Here is a 13121-nt window from a genome sequence, read left to right as displayed (position 1 = left end):
TCTGCCTATGTGTGGACCTCCGCTGTCTCAACGAAAATATCTGGGTAAAGAGATTTCCTCTCCCCAACATAAACGAGATGTTAAGCACCATGGGGAAGGCATGTTTTTTTCCAGTCATTGATCTGTCGATTGCCTATCATCAAGTAGAACTACACCCAGAGTCAAGACCGTTGACAGCATTCTCCTCACCTTTTAGGGCCTACATGTTTGTTAGAATGCCGTTCGGCCTTGCCTCAGCGGCTTCCATTTTCCAAAAAGTAAAGCAACACATTCTGGATGGTGTCAATAATACCCTCTGCTTCCAAGATGATATACTGATGTATGGGTCAACGGAGGAAGAGCATGACGTCACCCTCAACACAGTGTGCAAAAGACTCTCTGATGCAGGGTTAACAGTGAAACTGGACAAATGCAAGATCAAAGTCACTTCAGTTGACTATTTGGGGCACATTATTTCCAAAGATGGTTTTAGGCCCAAGAACAGCTTAATCCAAGCAGTCAAGGATGCTCCATACCCATCGAACAAAGATGAACTCAAATCATTTCTCGGACTGGTAGAAAATATGTCCAAGTTCGTAAGAAATTTTGCTGATTTGTGTGATGGGTTACGTGACCTCCTCAAGAAAAACACAGAGTTTGAATGGGAAGAGAAACATAACGAGATGGTTGATAAAATAAAACAACAGATTCTTGAATCGCCTGCCTTTGTAACGTTTGACCCTAGGAAAAAAACTGTTCTAACAACTGATGCATCTGGAAAAGGATTGGAAGCTATGCTCTCTCAAAAAGGAGAGGGGGTTGAAACCGTCATTGCATTTGCATCCCGGTCCCTCAGCTCCTCAGAACGGAACTACTCAGTTATCGAGCAGGAAGCGTTGGCATGGTTCTGGGCAGTGCACCATTTTAAATTTTCTTGTGGGGCATAAGGTTTGTTATACGCACTGACAACAAGCCGTTAACCTTCATGTTCTCATCTAAAAATGCCCAAAACAAGTCTCCACGGATTAACAAATGGGTCCTGGGCCTAGAACATTACTGCTTTAAGGTAGAATACCTTCCAGGACCTGATAATGTGATTGCGGACTACCTACCCAGGTCTCCTCTTGCGGTCAGCCATAGCGAGGAACCGTTAGATGTTCCCATTTTTTCCATGCATCTCCCCTCACTTACAAAAGATGAATGGGATGAGAGTACGAAGAAAGACAAAGACATGGTGGTTCTCAAAGACTTCATCATCAATGGATGGCCTAAAAGTCGATCTGAAGTTCCAGATACTGTCAAAGATTATTGGGAGGTCAGGTATGAATTATCTCTCATGTCCGATAGGATACATCGAGGTGCAAAGATTATTCCACCCATGGATTTGAGGAACAAAATAATCGACTTAGCCCATGAAGGGCATTTACGCAGGAGCCTCACAAAAAACAAAGTCAGAAGTTGCTTTTGGTTTCCAAGATTGGATTCAATGGTCGAACTCAAGGTCAAAGAATGCACCAGCTGTGCTAAAAGCGACAAAAGCAAAGTCCTTCATAAAGCTCCTCTATCTCCAGTCGATGTTCCGGAAGTGCCATGGACCAAGCTGGCCATGGACATAATTGGTCCAATGGATGCCTTAGGGCCCCAGTAAACGTTCATGTTTGTTCTCGTAGATTACACCTCCCATTGGGTAAATTTCAAGTTTACACCGTCCACCACGACAAACAATCTCATCTCTTTCTTAAAAAATATTTTTGTCTATGAAGGCATACCAGCCACTCTCTTAACAGACAATGGTGTGCAATTCACTTCGGAGACAATGAGGGAATTCTTGGAAGATTTCAACATAAAACACGAGAAAACTGCACTCTATTGTCGTAAAGCGAATGGCCTGGTGGAGAGGGCAAATCGTATGGTGAAAGAACACATTCAATTAGACATCACCAATGGATTCAATGTCGAAGATTCTCTAAGAGAGTGTAATTGGGCATACCACACCGGTCCCAACCTTGTCACTGGAGTGTTGCCTTTTGTGTCCCTGAGAGTGTGGGAACCCAGCACCAAAATGAACCCCAGGTGGTTGGAAGGTGGGAAAAGAGTAGTGCCTGACCTTGACCAGAGTAAGGAGAAAATCTATTGACACCAACAAAAATATAAGAGTTTGTATGAGAAAAAACAGGGAGTCAAGGTCCACGAGTACAAGGCGGATACCCCGGTGGTTGTCAAGGAACCCACTCATGTGCAACCTGGGTCGAGCAAGTACCATGCTCCCCTACGAGTGGAAAAGGCTGGCAAGAATGTTGTTCGCCTGGAAAATGGACAGACATGGAGTAATGATAGAATTGTGGACATTTCTTAGAATGTTGCTTCCACCCTGACCTTATGTTCCCCTATATAAGGAGATGTGTTGTAATCTCAGAATAGTTGGTATATGTTCGAGGCATATGAGCTGCAGATTACACACTTTTGCATAGATCGCCATCTGGTGTTGGGCCCGGATGTTTGCAGTTTGTTTTTCCTCTTGGAAAGTCTTTGGAAGTCACGAGGTCAGTGACTCCTCCCTTGGTTCGTATTGCGCATGGGCTTCGGCTCCATCCTCAGATTGTTTTTTTCTGCCATCGGGCTCGGCTGTAATACTTCGCGTTCTGGTTCCGAACATTCCAGTTCGATGATCGAAGCGGAATCCTCGCTCTTCCCGGTATTGTTCAGATCCTGATCTCCTCAATCACCTTCTTCTTCGACACACCTTCGATTCCAGTCATCGGCGGCGGCCTTCGGGCCTATCCAGGCTCCGGTCCCGGCTGATGGAAAGAACTCCATTCAAGAAGTGCCCTCGATGTGGGTCCAAATTCCCCCACACCGATCTTCATGAGGTGTGCAACCTCTGCCTCTCCCCTGAACACGAGGCTCAAGACTGTCCCGCCTGCAAGTCTTTTAGATCCAAAAAGACTATTCGAGATTGAAGGGCCAGATGAAAAATGGCGCACTCCTCGACTTCCGTTCCAGTCGACATCTTCGGGGACGACGTCGAAGCTCCGGGACAGCAGCACACCGAAGAGGACCTAGTCAGTGCTTCCGAAGCCGGTGACTCGGATGTGGAGGACATCACCCCGGCACAGAGGTTCGTGAGTAAAATACCCCCTCCCACACCCGCGCCGACACCCAAAAAGGCTTCGGTCACGCCTTCGCCTCCGGGCCTAGGCAAGACCAAAGACACTGCTTCGAACACCCCACCTTCGGGCCCGGTGAAGAAGCCTAATAAGCCTTCCGGCGGCTCGGGCTCGAGCCAGCCTGCACCGAAGAAGAGATCGGCCTCTACCTCGACACCGAGCTCCGCACCAAAGCCCTCGGTGTCGAAACCCAGCCTCTCGGTGCCGACCAAACATCATAAGGCCCTCGGCACCGACACTCCCGCGCCGAAGCCTGCCTCTGCGCCGACCAAAAAATCGGAGGTTCCAAAAAAGCACGGCACAGACAAGCCTAAAAAGCCATCGGTCCCGAAAACTTTGGCGCCGACCGAACAGCCAGTGTCGCAAGAACTATTTACACCGGATCCTTTGCAAAAGACACTTACCAAGGATCCAAAAACTGGACATTTGGCACTGTCTTCTAAAAAGAGACATTTGGACAAACCAGCTCCACCTCCACCTCCAAAGAGGAAAGACTGTTCTACCTCCCCTTTCAGAGTGCCTTCCCCACCTCCTCCACCCTCTCCACCCCCTCCGCCTTCTCCACCCCTGCCTCATCGCTCTCCCACCCCGTCTCCAGACCATGATGATCAGGGGGACCCATACTACGACCCAGCAGATGTGCCACAAGACCCCACCCCTACAGGATCCCCAGACCCATGGGATGATTATAATAATCCAGACATTCCAGATGTCCCACAAGATGACCTTTATCCATCCAGGCCATCTCCACCAGAAGACTCATTAGGTTTTCACCACCTCCTTCAAGGGGCGGCACATTACCACGGGGTAGAGCTACACACTGACCCAGTAGAGGAGGATTTCCTCCTAGACACCTTTGACACTGCACATAGGTCTACTTCTATACTACCTATGCTCAAAGGGGTAATAAAACATGTGCCAGAAATTTTTCAAGACCCAGTCAGGGCTAGGGTTCTCAACCCAGGCATAGAGAAGAAGTATAAAGCTGTCCCCACAGATCCTACCTACATCAAGGAGCCAGCGCCACTGGATTCCCTAGTGGTATCCACTGCAAGGAAGAGATCAAATTCCCAGGCGTCAGGCGAAGCACCACCGCCTGACAAAGAGTCAAAGCTCCTGGACGCGTCAGGAAAACGCATTGCGTCACAGGCAGCCAATATATGGCGTATCGCCAACACTCAAGCGCTTTTGGCCAGATACGACAGAGCGCATTATGATGAACTAGAAACCATCATGCACCATCTCCCAGAAAAATACAAAAATAGGGCCAACGAATTAATTCAAGAGGGTCAGACCATAACTAACACCTCTATACGCTGTGCCTTAGACGCAGCAGACACAGCCTCCAGGGCCATTAACACTTGTGTCCTCCTCCGTCGCCACGGTACAAGCCTCCATATTAAACCATCCATTTAATCAAGAACATTTATTCGGTCCAAAGGTAGATGAGGCCCTCGAGAAGATGAAGAAAGACACAGATACGGCGAAATCTATGGGAGCCCTACAGTCACACCCTCCTAGGCGCTCCTTTCGCCGCTCTTCCTTTCGGGGCACGGGCAGAGGCTACTCCTCAGATAGCGCGTCCACGTCCTACAAATCCCCTCCTCAAGCCACCTTCACAAGGGGTTATCAAAGAGGCGGCTATAGAGGCAATAACAATAAAGGCAGAGGCAAAACAAATACCGCCCGCTCTGCCACACCGCCTACCCAATGACTTTCCCCTGCTCCCTCCAGACCATCCCACTCCGGTCGGGGGCAGACTACAAAATTTCCTTCACGTCTGGGAGTCCATCACATCAGACAGATGGGTGACCCAAATTATTCGTTCAGGGTACTGCCTATAACTCACATCTACCCCCCCCCAACATTCTACCCAGGCAACGCCCAATGTCACAAGAACATTCCACGTTACTATAACAGGAGGTAATCTCCCTCCTACAAAAACAGGCAATAGAACAGGTCCCCCCGATCAGCAAAGTGTAGGGGTCTACTCCCTATATTTTCTGATACCAAAAAGAGACGAGACTCTGCGACCTATCTTAGATCTCCGGCCTCTAAACATATACATACATTCGGACCATTTTCACATGGTAACACTTTAGCAGGTACTTCCGCTCCTCTCCCAGAACGAATTTCTCACCACACTGGACTTGAAAGACGCATACTTTCACATTCCGGTACACCATGCCCACAGAAAGTACCTCAGATTTGTAGTGGACGGGCAACACTACCAGTTCAAGGTGCTCCCATTCGGGGTCACAACAGCACCAAGGGAATTCACCAAGTGCCTAGCGGTAGTGGCGGCACATCTCAGAAGACAGCACATTCACGTCTTCCCATATTTGGACGACTGGCTGATAAAAGCCGCGTCCTACAACCAATGTGTACACCACACCGCCACTACAATCCAACTACTTCACCAACTAGGCTTCACGGTGAACCACCAAAAGTCCCAGCTAACACCATCCCACATAAAGCCATACCTCGGTGCCACCATAGACACCTCAAAAGCCATAGCCTACCCCAATCCGGACAGGATTGCAAGCATTCAGGCTTTGCGTCAAAAATTCATACTTCAACACTCCCTCCCAGCAAGAGTGTTTATGCAACTGATAGGGATGATGGCCTCTTGCATTTTCATAGTGCCTCATGCAAGACTTCAGATGCGTCCACTCCAAGAGTGCTTAGCGCGCCAATGGAACCAGGCCCAGGGGCAACTGACAGATCTGGTGTTGGTAGACGGTCGCACCCATCGCTCTCTGCAGTGGTGGAACACCACCAATCTTTTCAGAGGTCGGCCGTTCCTGGACCCGGTTCCACAAATAATCCTGACAACAGACGCATCGCTCTCCGGCTGGGGAGCTCATCTACTACACCTCACAGTGCAGGGCACATGCACGCCGCAACAAAAGTTACTCCACATCAACCATCTGGAGTTACTGGCAATCTTTCTAGCCCTAAAATCCTTTCACACACAGATTTTAGGCAAGGCAGTCCTTATTCCCACAGACAACATGACCGCCATGTACTACATTCAAAAACAAGGCGGCACACACTCTCCACAGCTCTCTCAACTAGCACAGAGCATATGGAGATGGGCAATTCCACACCAAATCTTTCTCCTAGCCCAGCATGTCCCAGGAGTCCAAAACACCATGGCAGATCTGCTCAGCAGACAGATGCAGCAGATCCACGAGTGGGAGCTTCACCCGCAGGTTCTTCACCCGTTCTTTCAGATGTGGGGGCATCCACAGATAGACCTATTCGCCACCCACGAAAACAAAAAATGCCCAAACTTCGCCGCCAGATACCCGCACCCATTGTCCAAAGGCAATGCGATATGGATGAACTGGTCAGGCAAATTTGCGTACGCCTTTCCACCTCTCCCACTAATTCCATTAGTGGTGCGAAAGCTACAACACCACTCCCTCACACTGATTCTAGTAGCTCCAACATGGGCCAGACAACCGTGGTACACCACGCTGCTGGAACTCTCGGTAGTGCCACACCAAAAGTTGCACCTCTCACAATGCCTCCTAACCCAGAACCATGGAGATATCAGACACCCGGACCCAGCTCAGCTCAAACCTTGCGATCTGGCTCCTGAGATCCTAGAATTCGGATACCTTAACCTTCCCCCCGACTGTATGAACGTTATCAGAGAAGCTAGACGCCCTACCACTAGAGCCTGCTACGCTGCCAAGTGGAAAAGATTTGTTGTTTATTGCCATAACAACACAATCAACCCTCTAGACGCATCCATACAGCATATCATATGCTACTTACTCCATCTACAAAGATGTAACCTAGCATATACATCCATTCGGCTACACCTCGCAGCAATTACCGCTTACCTACAAAACAGACAGCACCTATCACTTTTCAGAGTGCCTGCCATTAAAGCTTTCATGGAAGGCCTAAAACTAATAATTCCCCCCAGAGTGCCACCCTCACCTGTGTGGAACTTAAATATAGTTCTCACAAGGCTAATGGGACCGCCTTTCGAACCTCTGCATAAATGCGAACTGCAATTCCTCACATGGAAAACAGCTTTCCTTGTAGCCATCACCTCCCTTAGAAGGGTCAGTGAGATACAAGCACTTTCTATACAAGAACCTTGTCTCAAAATGCACCCGAACAAGGTTGTCATCCGTACCAACCCAAAATTCCTACCCAAAGTCATCTCACCCTTTCATCTAAACCAATCGGTAGAATTACCGGTTTTCTTTTCGCAACCTCAAACTGTTGCAGAAAGGGCTCTACACACACTGGATGTTAAAAGGGCCTTGCTTTACTATATCCAGAGATCACAACCTTTCAGAAAGACAAAGCAACTGTTTGTCTCTTTCTCTCCACCTCATAAAGGCAACCCCATCTCTAAATCAGGGATAGCTAGGTGGATTGTAAAATGTATACAGATTTGCTACCACAAAGCAAAACGCACGCTATCTGTTCCCCCTAAAGCCCACTCTACAAGAAAGATAGGGGCTTCTATGGCTTTTCTAGGGAACATCCCATTAGATGATATCTGCAAGGCAGCTACATGGTCAACAACGCACACTTTCACTAAACATTACTGTGTAGATGTGCAAACCAAGCAACAAGCTAGTGTGGGCCAGGCTGTACTAAAAACACTATTTCAAACCACTGCAACAGATACTGGTGGTCGCCGCTAAGATTGGGAACTGCTATATAGTCTATGCAAAAGTGTGTAATCTGCAGCTCATATGCCTCGAACGGAATATGCTACTTACCAGTATGCATCTGTTCTTGGCATGTAGAGCTGCAGATCTACACACTCCAACCTGCCTCCGGCCTCCGGCTACCTGTATCTGTTTCCAGTCTATCTTATTTAGATACAACACACATGGGTTTCTTCACTGTCATTACTACGCTCCATCTTTCCCTGTTGGCGAAAAACAATCTGAGGATGGAGCCGAAGCCCATGCGCAATACGAACCAAGGGAGGAGTCACCGACCTCGTGACTTCCAAAGACTTTCCAAGAGGAAAAACAAACTGCAAACATCCGGGCCCAACACCAGATGGCGATCTATGCAAAAGTGTGTAGATCTGCAGCTCTACATGCCAAGAACAGATGCATACTGGTAAGTAGCATATTCCTTCCTCTTGGTACATTCCGCCTCCCCCTCCTTCTCCTACTCCCATAGAACATTCCCCTAGAACTTGCGATAGAATGTTGAGAACCTTGATGTGGAGAGTGGATGATCAGAATAAAGACTCTGGTACCTTACCTGCTCTTGAGTTTACCTTTCTTTCATGAACTTCAACACTAGGCCTAGGCATAGTTTGTGGAGTTTTGCTACGCGGAACTCCGTGAAAGTACAAAAAACCTCAGCGAGTAGCGGAGTGCAGTGCAAACTGCAGTTTGTGCTGGTATTCCTGCAGCTCGGGTAGAAATTTTACCTGAGCGGCAGCTCGTGTTCGCGAACTTACGGTTTGCGATACCGTTCCCGATCGGGGAAAAAACTCCACTGCACATTGCGAAACAGACTTTTCTGCACTCTGCCAGGGCAATAACCTCCGCAAACTCCGAGAACGGAGCGAAGTTCACTGCCCAGGCCTACTACAAACTGCTTTACTCACCTTTTCACTAGGAAATGTCCCAGTGTGACATCTAGGCATATCACACTGAGTAGGAAAAAGTAATCCATAAAGTAATCAAAAGTAATCTTTCCTGTATTCAAAGTGTTTACATACCTGTAAAAAGTCACTTTCATTCAGCTTGCTTGTATTGTTCAACTTGCCTTGAAAAGTATCACTTACACTTACCTGTGCCAGGCTTGCTTGGTTCTAGAAAATAAATATCACAAAATAATATTTTTTATGCAAATAAATTGGTCTGAGTTCAGTCTTTGAGTATGTTACATCATTTGCTGCCTGAGTGTGTACTACAAATGCTTAGCACTACTCTCTGATAAAGCCTTACTGCTCGCCCACACTACCACAGTAGAGAGTAAGTGCCATCTACTTTTAACTCGGCCTAACTTTGGGGTTCCACTGGACTTTGTGTACACTATACCTCATTTTGGTATAGTATAAACATAACCAGCTTCCTACATATTTCAGTACCAAAATTAGATTGTGCCCCACGTAAATAAGGAGGCAAGTCTCACCTTGCTTACTACAACACATAGTTTTAGGACACAAAATGTAACAACTCTTGCATTGACTGTACGAGTATCAGGTCTTAACCAGAGACTGTTGCATTGTCACATCTATCTCAAAATGCTTCCCTTTGAGATGCTTATGATTCTAGAGGCAATGGAACTTGAGGTGCTCACTCCAATGCTGATCAAATGGGCCACTTAAACTTATTGTGCATTTAAAAAAACATAAAACCAGCCTTCACACAAACTCCTGGATGCAGTTTAACTTTACAACACAGCTCTACGGGTCAGTACAAACTATTTAAGAAAAACAATTTGCACACTGTGTCTCCTGTGAACATCATATCAGTAGATAATATTTCTGATTGATGTATTGTATTTAAAGTTACAAAACACTCACATAGGATGAATGATCTCTTGGTTTTAGTAAACATTGCCTCTTAGACTAGTATTTCGATTGTTTTTTAAATAATTTGTACCTTACAGTTGCATACTCATGCACAGGATCTCCACTACCCACTGCTGTGCAATACCAACAGCATACCTCAGGCACCCATGAAGGAACAAAGCATTCTTGATTCCATAATCCATATTCTGGCACACTCTGTACCTAATTTGTAATAGATTGAGTGCCTGTCCCCAAATATCTGCTCAGAAGCCGAGGGCAGGTGCACCATGATGTTGGCGGGCCAAATACCAAAGCTGTGTAGTCTTAAATTCAACTTTTGCCTCTTTAATCCACCTCCTGATACCTCAGACCCTCTTGTCTCACTCTTGCAGGTTCCAGCTTTCTCCTTTGTGACAGTTTTTCAGCCTTTTTCTTCTTCCTCTTTCCGCTGTATTTGTTTTTCCCTCTTGCTCTTGGAAAATGTCTGATGCAGAAAAATAAGTGCCTGTCGCCAAAAATATGTGCGGGTGGCCCCCACCGGCAAACACCGTCTCAAAACTGCTTTGCCTTTGTGCGATACCCTATTGCCCATGATTCAGGCATTAACTAAGTGCGATGAATTAGCATCTAATTAAATATGAGGTTAGTGCATGACCCCGCATTCAAGATACATAAAAATCAGTTGTGAAAAGTATTTTCTAATGTTATTTTGTTTGATTTTCTTTTTGCTTTGGACCTATTGTTGTGAAACCTGGAACTGTACAAATGGATGAAGAAAATAAGGAGCCACAGGTTATAAATCTCATGGACTCAATGGAGAATGAACGAAGTGAAATCCATGCTGCTCTATTTGTCACTGTGAAAACTGAGGATCCACCAAAGGTTGCAATAGGTGGAAGTTCACCAGTCAAAGCGGAGGTTGAAGATGGTATGGACAGTGCTACCAAAACGTCTTTGACTGTGAAGCCTGAGATTATACCTGTAAGTGAAGAAGCCAATGAGCCATCTATCATCATTTTTGAGGACTCAGATGAGGAAGACAGGATGGATAGGAGAAAGCTCCATCGGATGCCGGATTGTGCTGAGGAGAGAGAAAAACCTGAACGCAGTTTGGCAAGTAAGTAAAGCTTCTTGACATTAGAAGATTGGGATTACTTTGTATGCTAGCATGAAATATAAATCTTTATCTGCTGAGTGTGATCCATCGCCTTAGTTGAGTGTGGTTTAAAGCCTTTATCCCATCTAAGGGCCAGATTTCGATGTCGGACGGACCTTATTCCATCTGACATCGATTGGGTACTGGGACCAACGACCTCCTGTCGGCAGTCCCAACCCAGCAATTAAGATGCGACCAAACACTGTTTGTTCGCAGTCCTTTTCTTTACAGTGGGAGCATGCATTCCGACCAGAATGCATGCTCTCATTGGAAAGAGAAGAGGTGCAGGGGGCACCATAGGTGCCCCGGCGGCTGCAATCCAGAGGCCTTGCACCCATGGGGGCCCTTCTCGGGCCCCCAAAGTAAACTTCTAATAGCCTTTCTGTGTCGGAAAGGGCGGCACAGAAAGACTGTTGGAATCCGACATTGTAATCCCTCGGGCAGAAAGAGCCGCTCTTGGGATTACAGGAGGCTTTCCGAATGACAGACAGACTCTCCGAGCCCATCGGTAGAAATCCAGTCTGTATTCATTTCAGACTGACTCCACCCAAATGGGTCAGTCGGAAATGAATCCAAACTGCTGATTACGATGCTGTAGGAACGGCTCCAACCGAGGGTCAGAGCCATTTCCTACAGCATCGTAATTGGCCTTAAAGCTTGGACAAAACACTACCTATTTGTGTAGAGAAACTAACAGTAATAGTGAGTTAAACCCAACAATCTGCTATGATGAAGTCAGCTGTGCCAAAATAATCAGCAACAACTTTAATCTTTTTAGCAGCATATGGTGCTAAATAATCTATCACTCCAAGATGGCATCTTCTCTGGCTCTCAAAAGCATTGCAAAGGTTTTCCTCAATAAAAAGCCACAAGGAAACCCGAACCAACCTGATAATAATTGACCCAAAACAAATATTTTGTGGCTTGGAACAACAGTTGTAAATGTCAATTTTAGAGCAGTTTAGCACCTTAATGGAAAATATTAAACCCTGCAATCTATCAATCAGCATTCTCCAATGGGTGCATCACAAAAATTTCCACCTCCAGGTACGTGATAAAATATACTGCAAACTGGGTAAAGGTGAAGCCCATTCCCCCATCTTTCTGGACCTTTGATGACCATTGGTACAGATGATCATGGTAGGCTTTTCCCGATCCTAGAGTCTTACCTGGGCTTCAAGTGCAATGTTATGAACTGATTGACCTCATTTGATCATGGAGGGCTTCTTCTCATTCTGGAATCTCATATGACTTTGAAGGGCAGGGTTCTGAGCTGATGCACCTTATTTCTCTTCAACTGTAAAAAACATGTTAAAATGATGAACTGCTTCTCGCGGCCTGTTCTAGTTCTCAATTGCATCACAATAGGTTCCATCCTGGCTCCCATAAAGTTCAATTCATATATGGGTATCGTGAGAATCTTCATGGAGACGTTTAGTGTCTTGATTCACCAGTATGTAGCCAAACCCCAAATTTGCTTGAAAATCTCCTTTATCAAAGAAGTTTGTAAATTGAAAATTTGTATAAAAATCTCCGAAATTTGGTGTTTCACACGGGGAAAAAGCAGACTTATTCTGCTATCCAGACAAATCAAATCTAACTTCGACCAAGGAGAACTCAACAAATAGTGGCTTCACTTCAGACTTCCCTGCTGAAATAACATTTCTAAGCCTCTGTATTGATCAATATATTTCAATGAAAAAACAATAATGATAACACACTATAAAGCACAAAAGCTGCACTCATATCTATAGAGAAGCAAACCCGTTCCTAAAGTTCATGTATGGCGACTCACAGTTCTCGATTGCTGTAATTTTTGGACTGTGTTTTTATGGTTGCTTTGTGGAAATGCTTACTCTCAAAGCGGTAGGCCTGAGCTGGTTATGGTGACAAGCGAAAGGCCTGATTGGAGCAGTGTAAACGTTATGTTGGATGCCATTGGTCTGGTGTGCTTAATGAAACATTATGACAGAGGAAGTTGGTCTTGCTTAATTGTGAAAAGCATATGTTAAAGCCAATAAGCCTTTAACAGTTGGTTGTTACTACATTGCATTACAGGTTATATACAAGCTTTATGTAACATGTAGATTACCATAGTAGGCCCGGGTTTTGGCTCTGACCACTCACTCCAACAAACTCTGGGAGTTTTCGTTGCGAAGATCCTGGTTAGGCCCTATAGAACGGGATTGTATATTCTTTTGGAAGCTATATTTTCCTACATATCTTTAATTTTATAGCTGCATGTGTAGAAGTGAGATTTGTGTCTGTCTCACTGGTGCAGGGACACCCTTAGTCTACGGGT

General features: G+C 45.9%; 1 pseudogene; it reads left to right on the top strand.

Annotated features, from left to right (window-relative positions):
• The first annotated feature begins 10392 nt into the window (after positions 1-10392).
• Positions 10393-13121, top strand: part of LOC146871495 (uncharacterized) — a 247701-nt pseudogene continuing 244972 nt past the window's right edge.

Source organism: Triturus cristatus, chromosome 1_1 (assembly GCF_964204655.1).
Source record: "Triturus cristatus chromosome 1_1, aTriCri1.1, whole genome shotgun sequence".
NCBI lineage: Eukaryota > Metazoa > Chordata > Amphibia > Caudata > Salamandridae > Triturus > Triturus cristatus.
The sequence above is the reverse complement of the archived record's forward strand: the minus strand, read 5'-3'. Positions and strand labels throughout refer to the sequence as shown.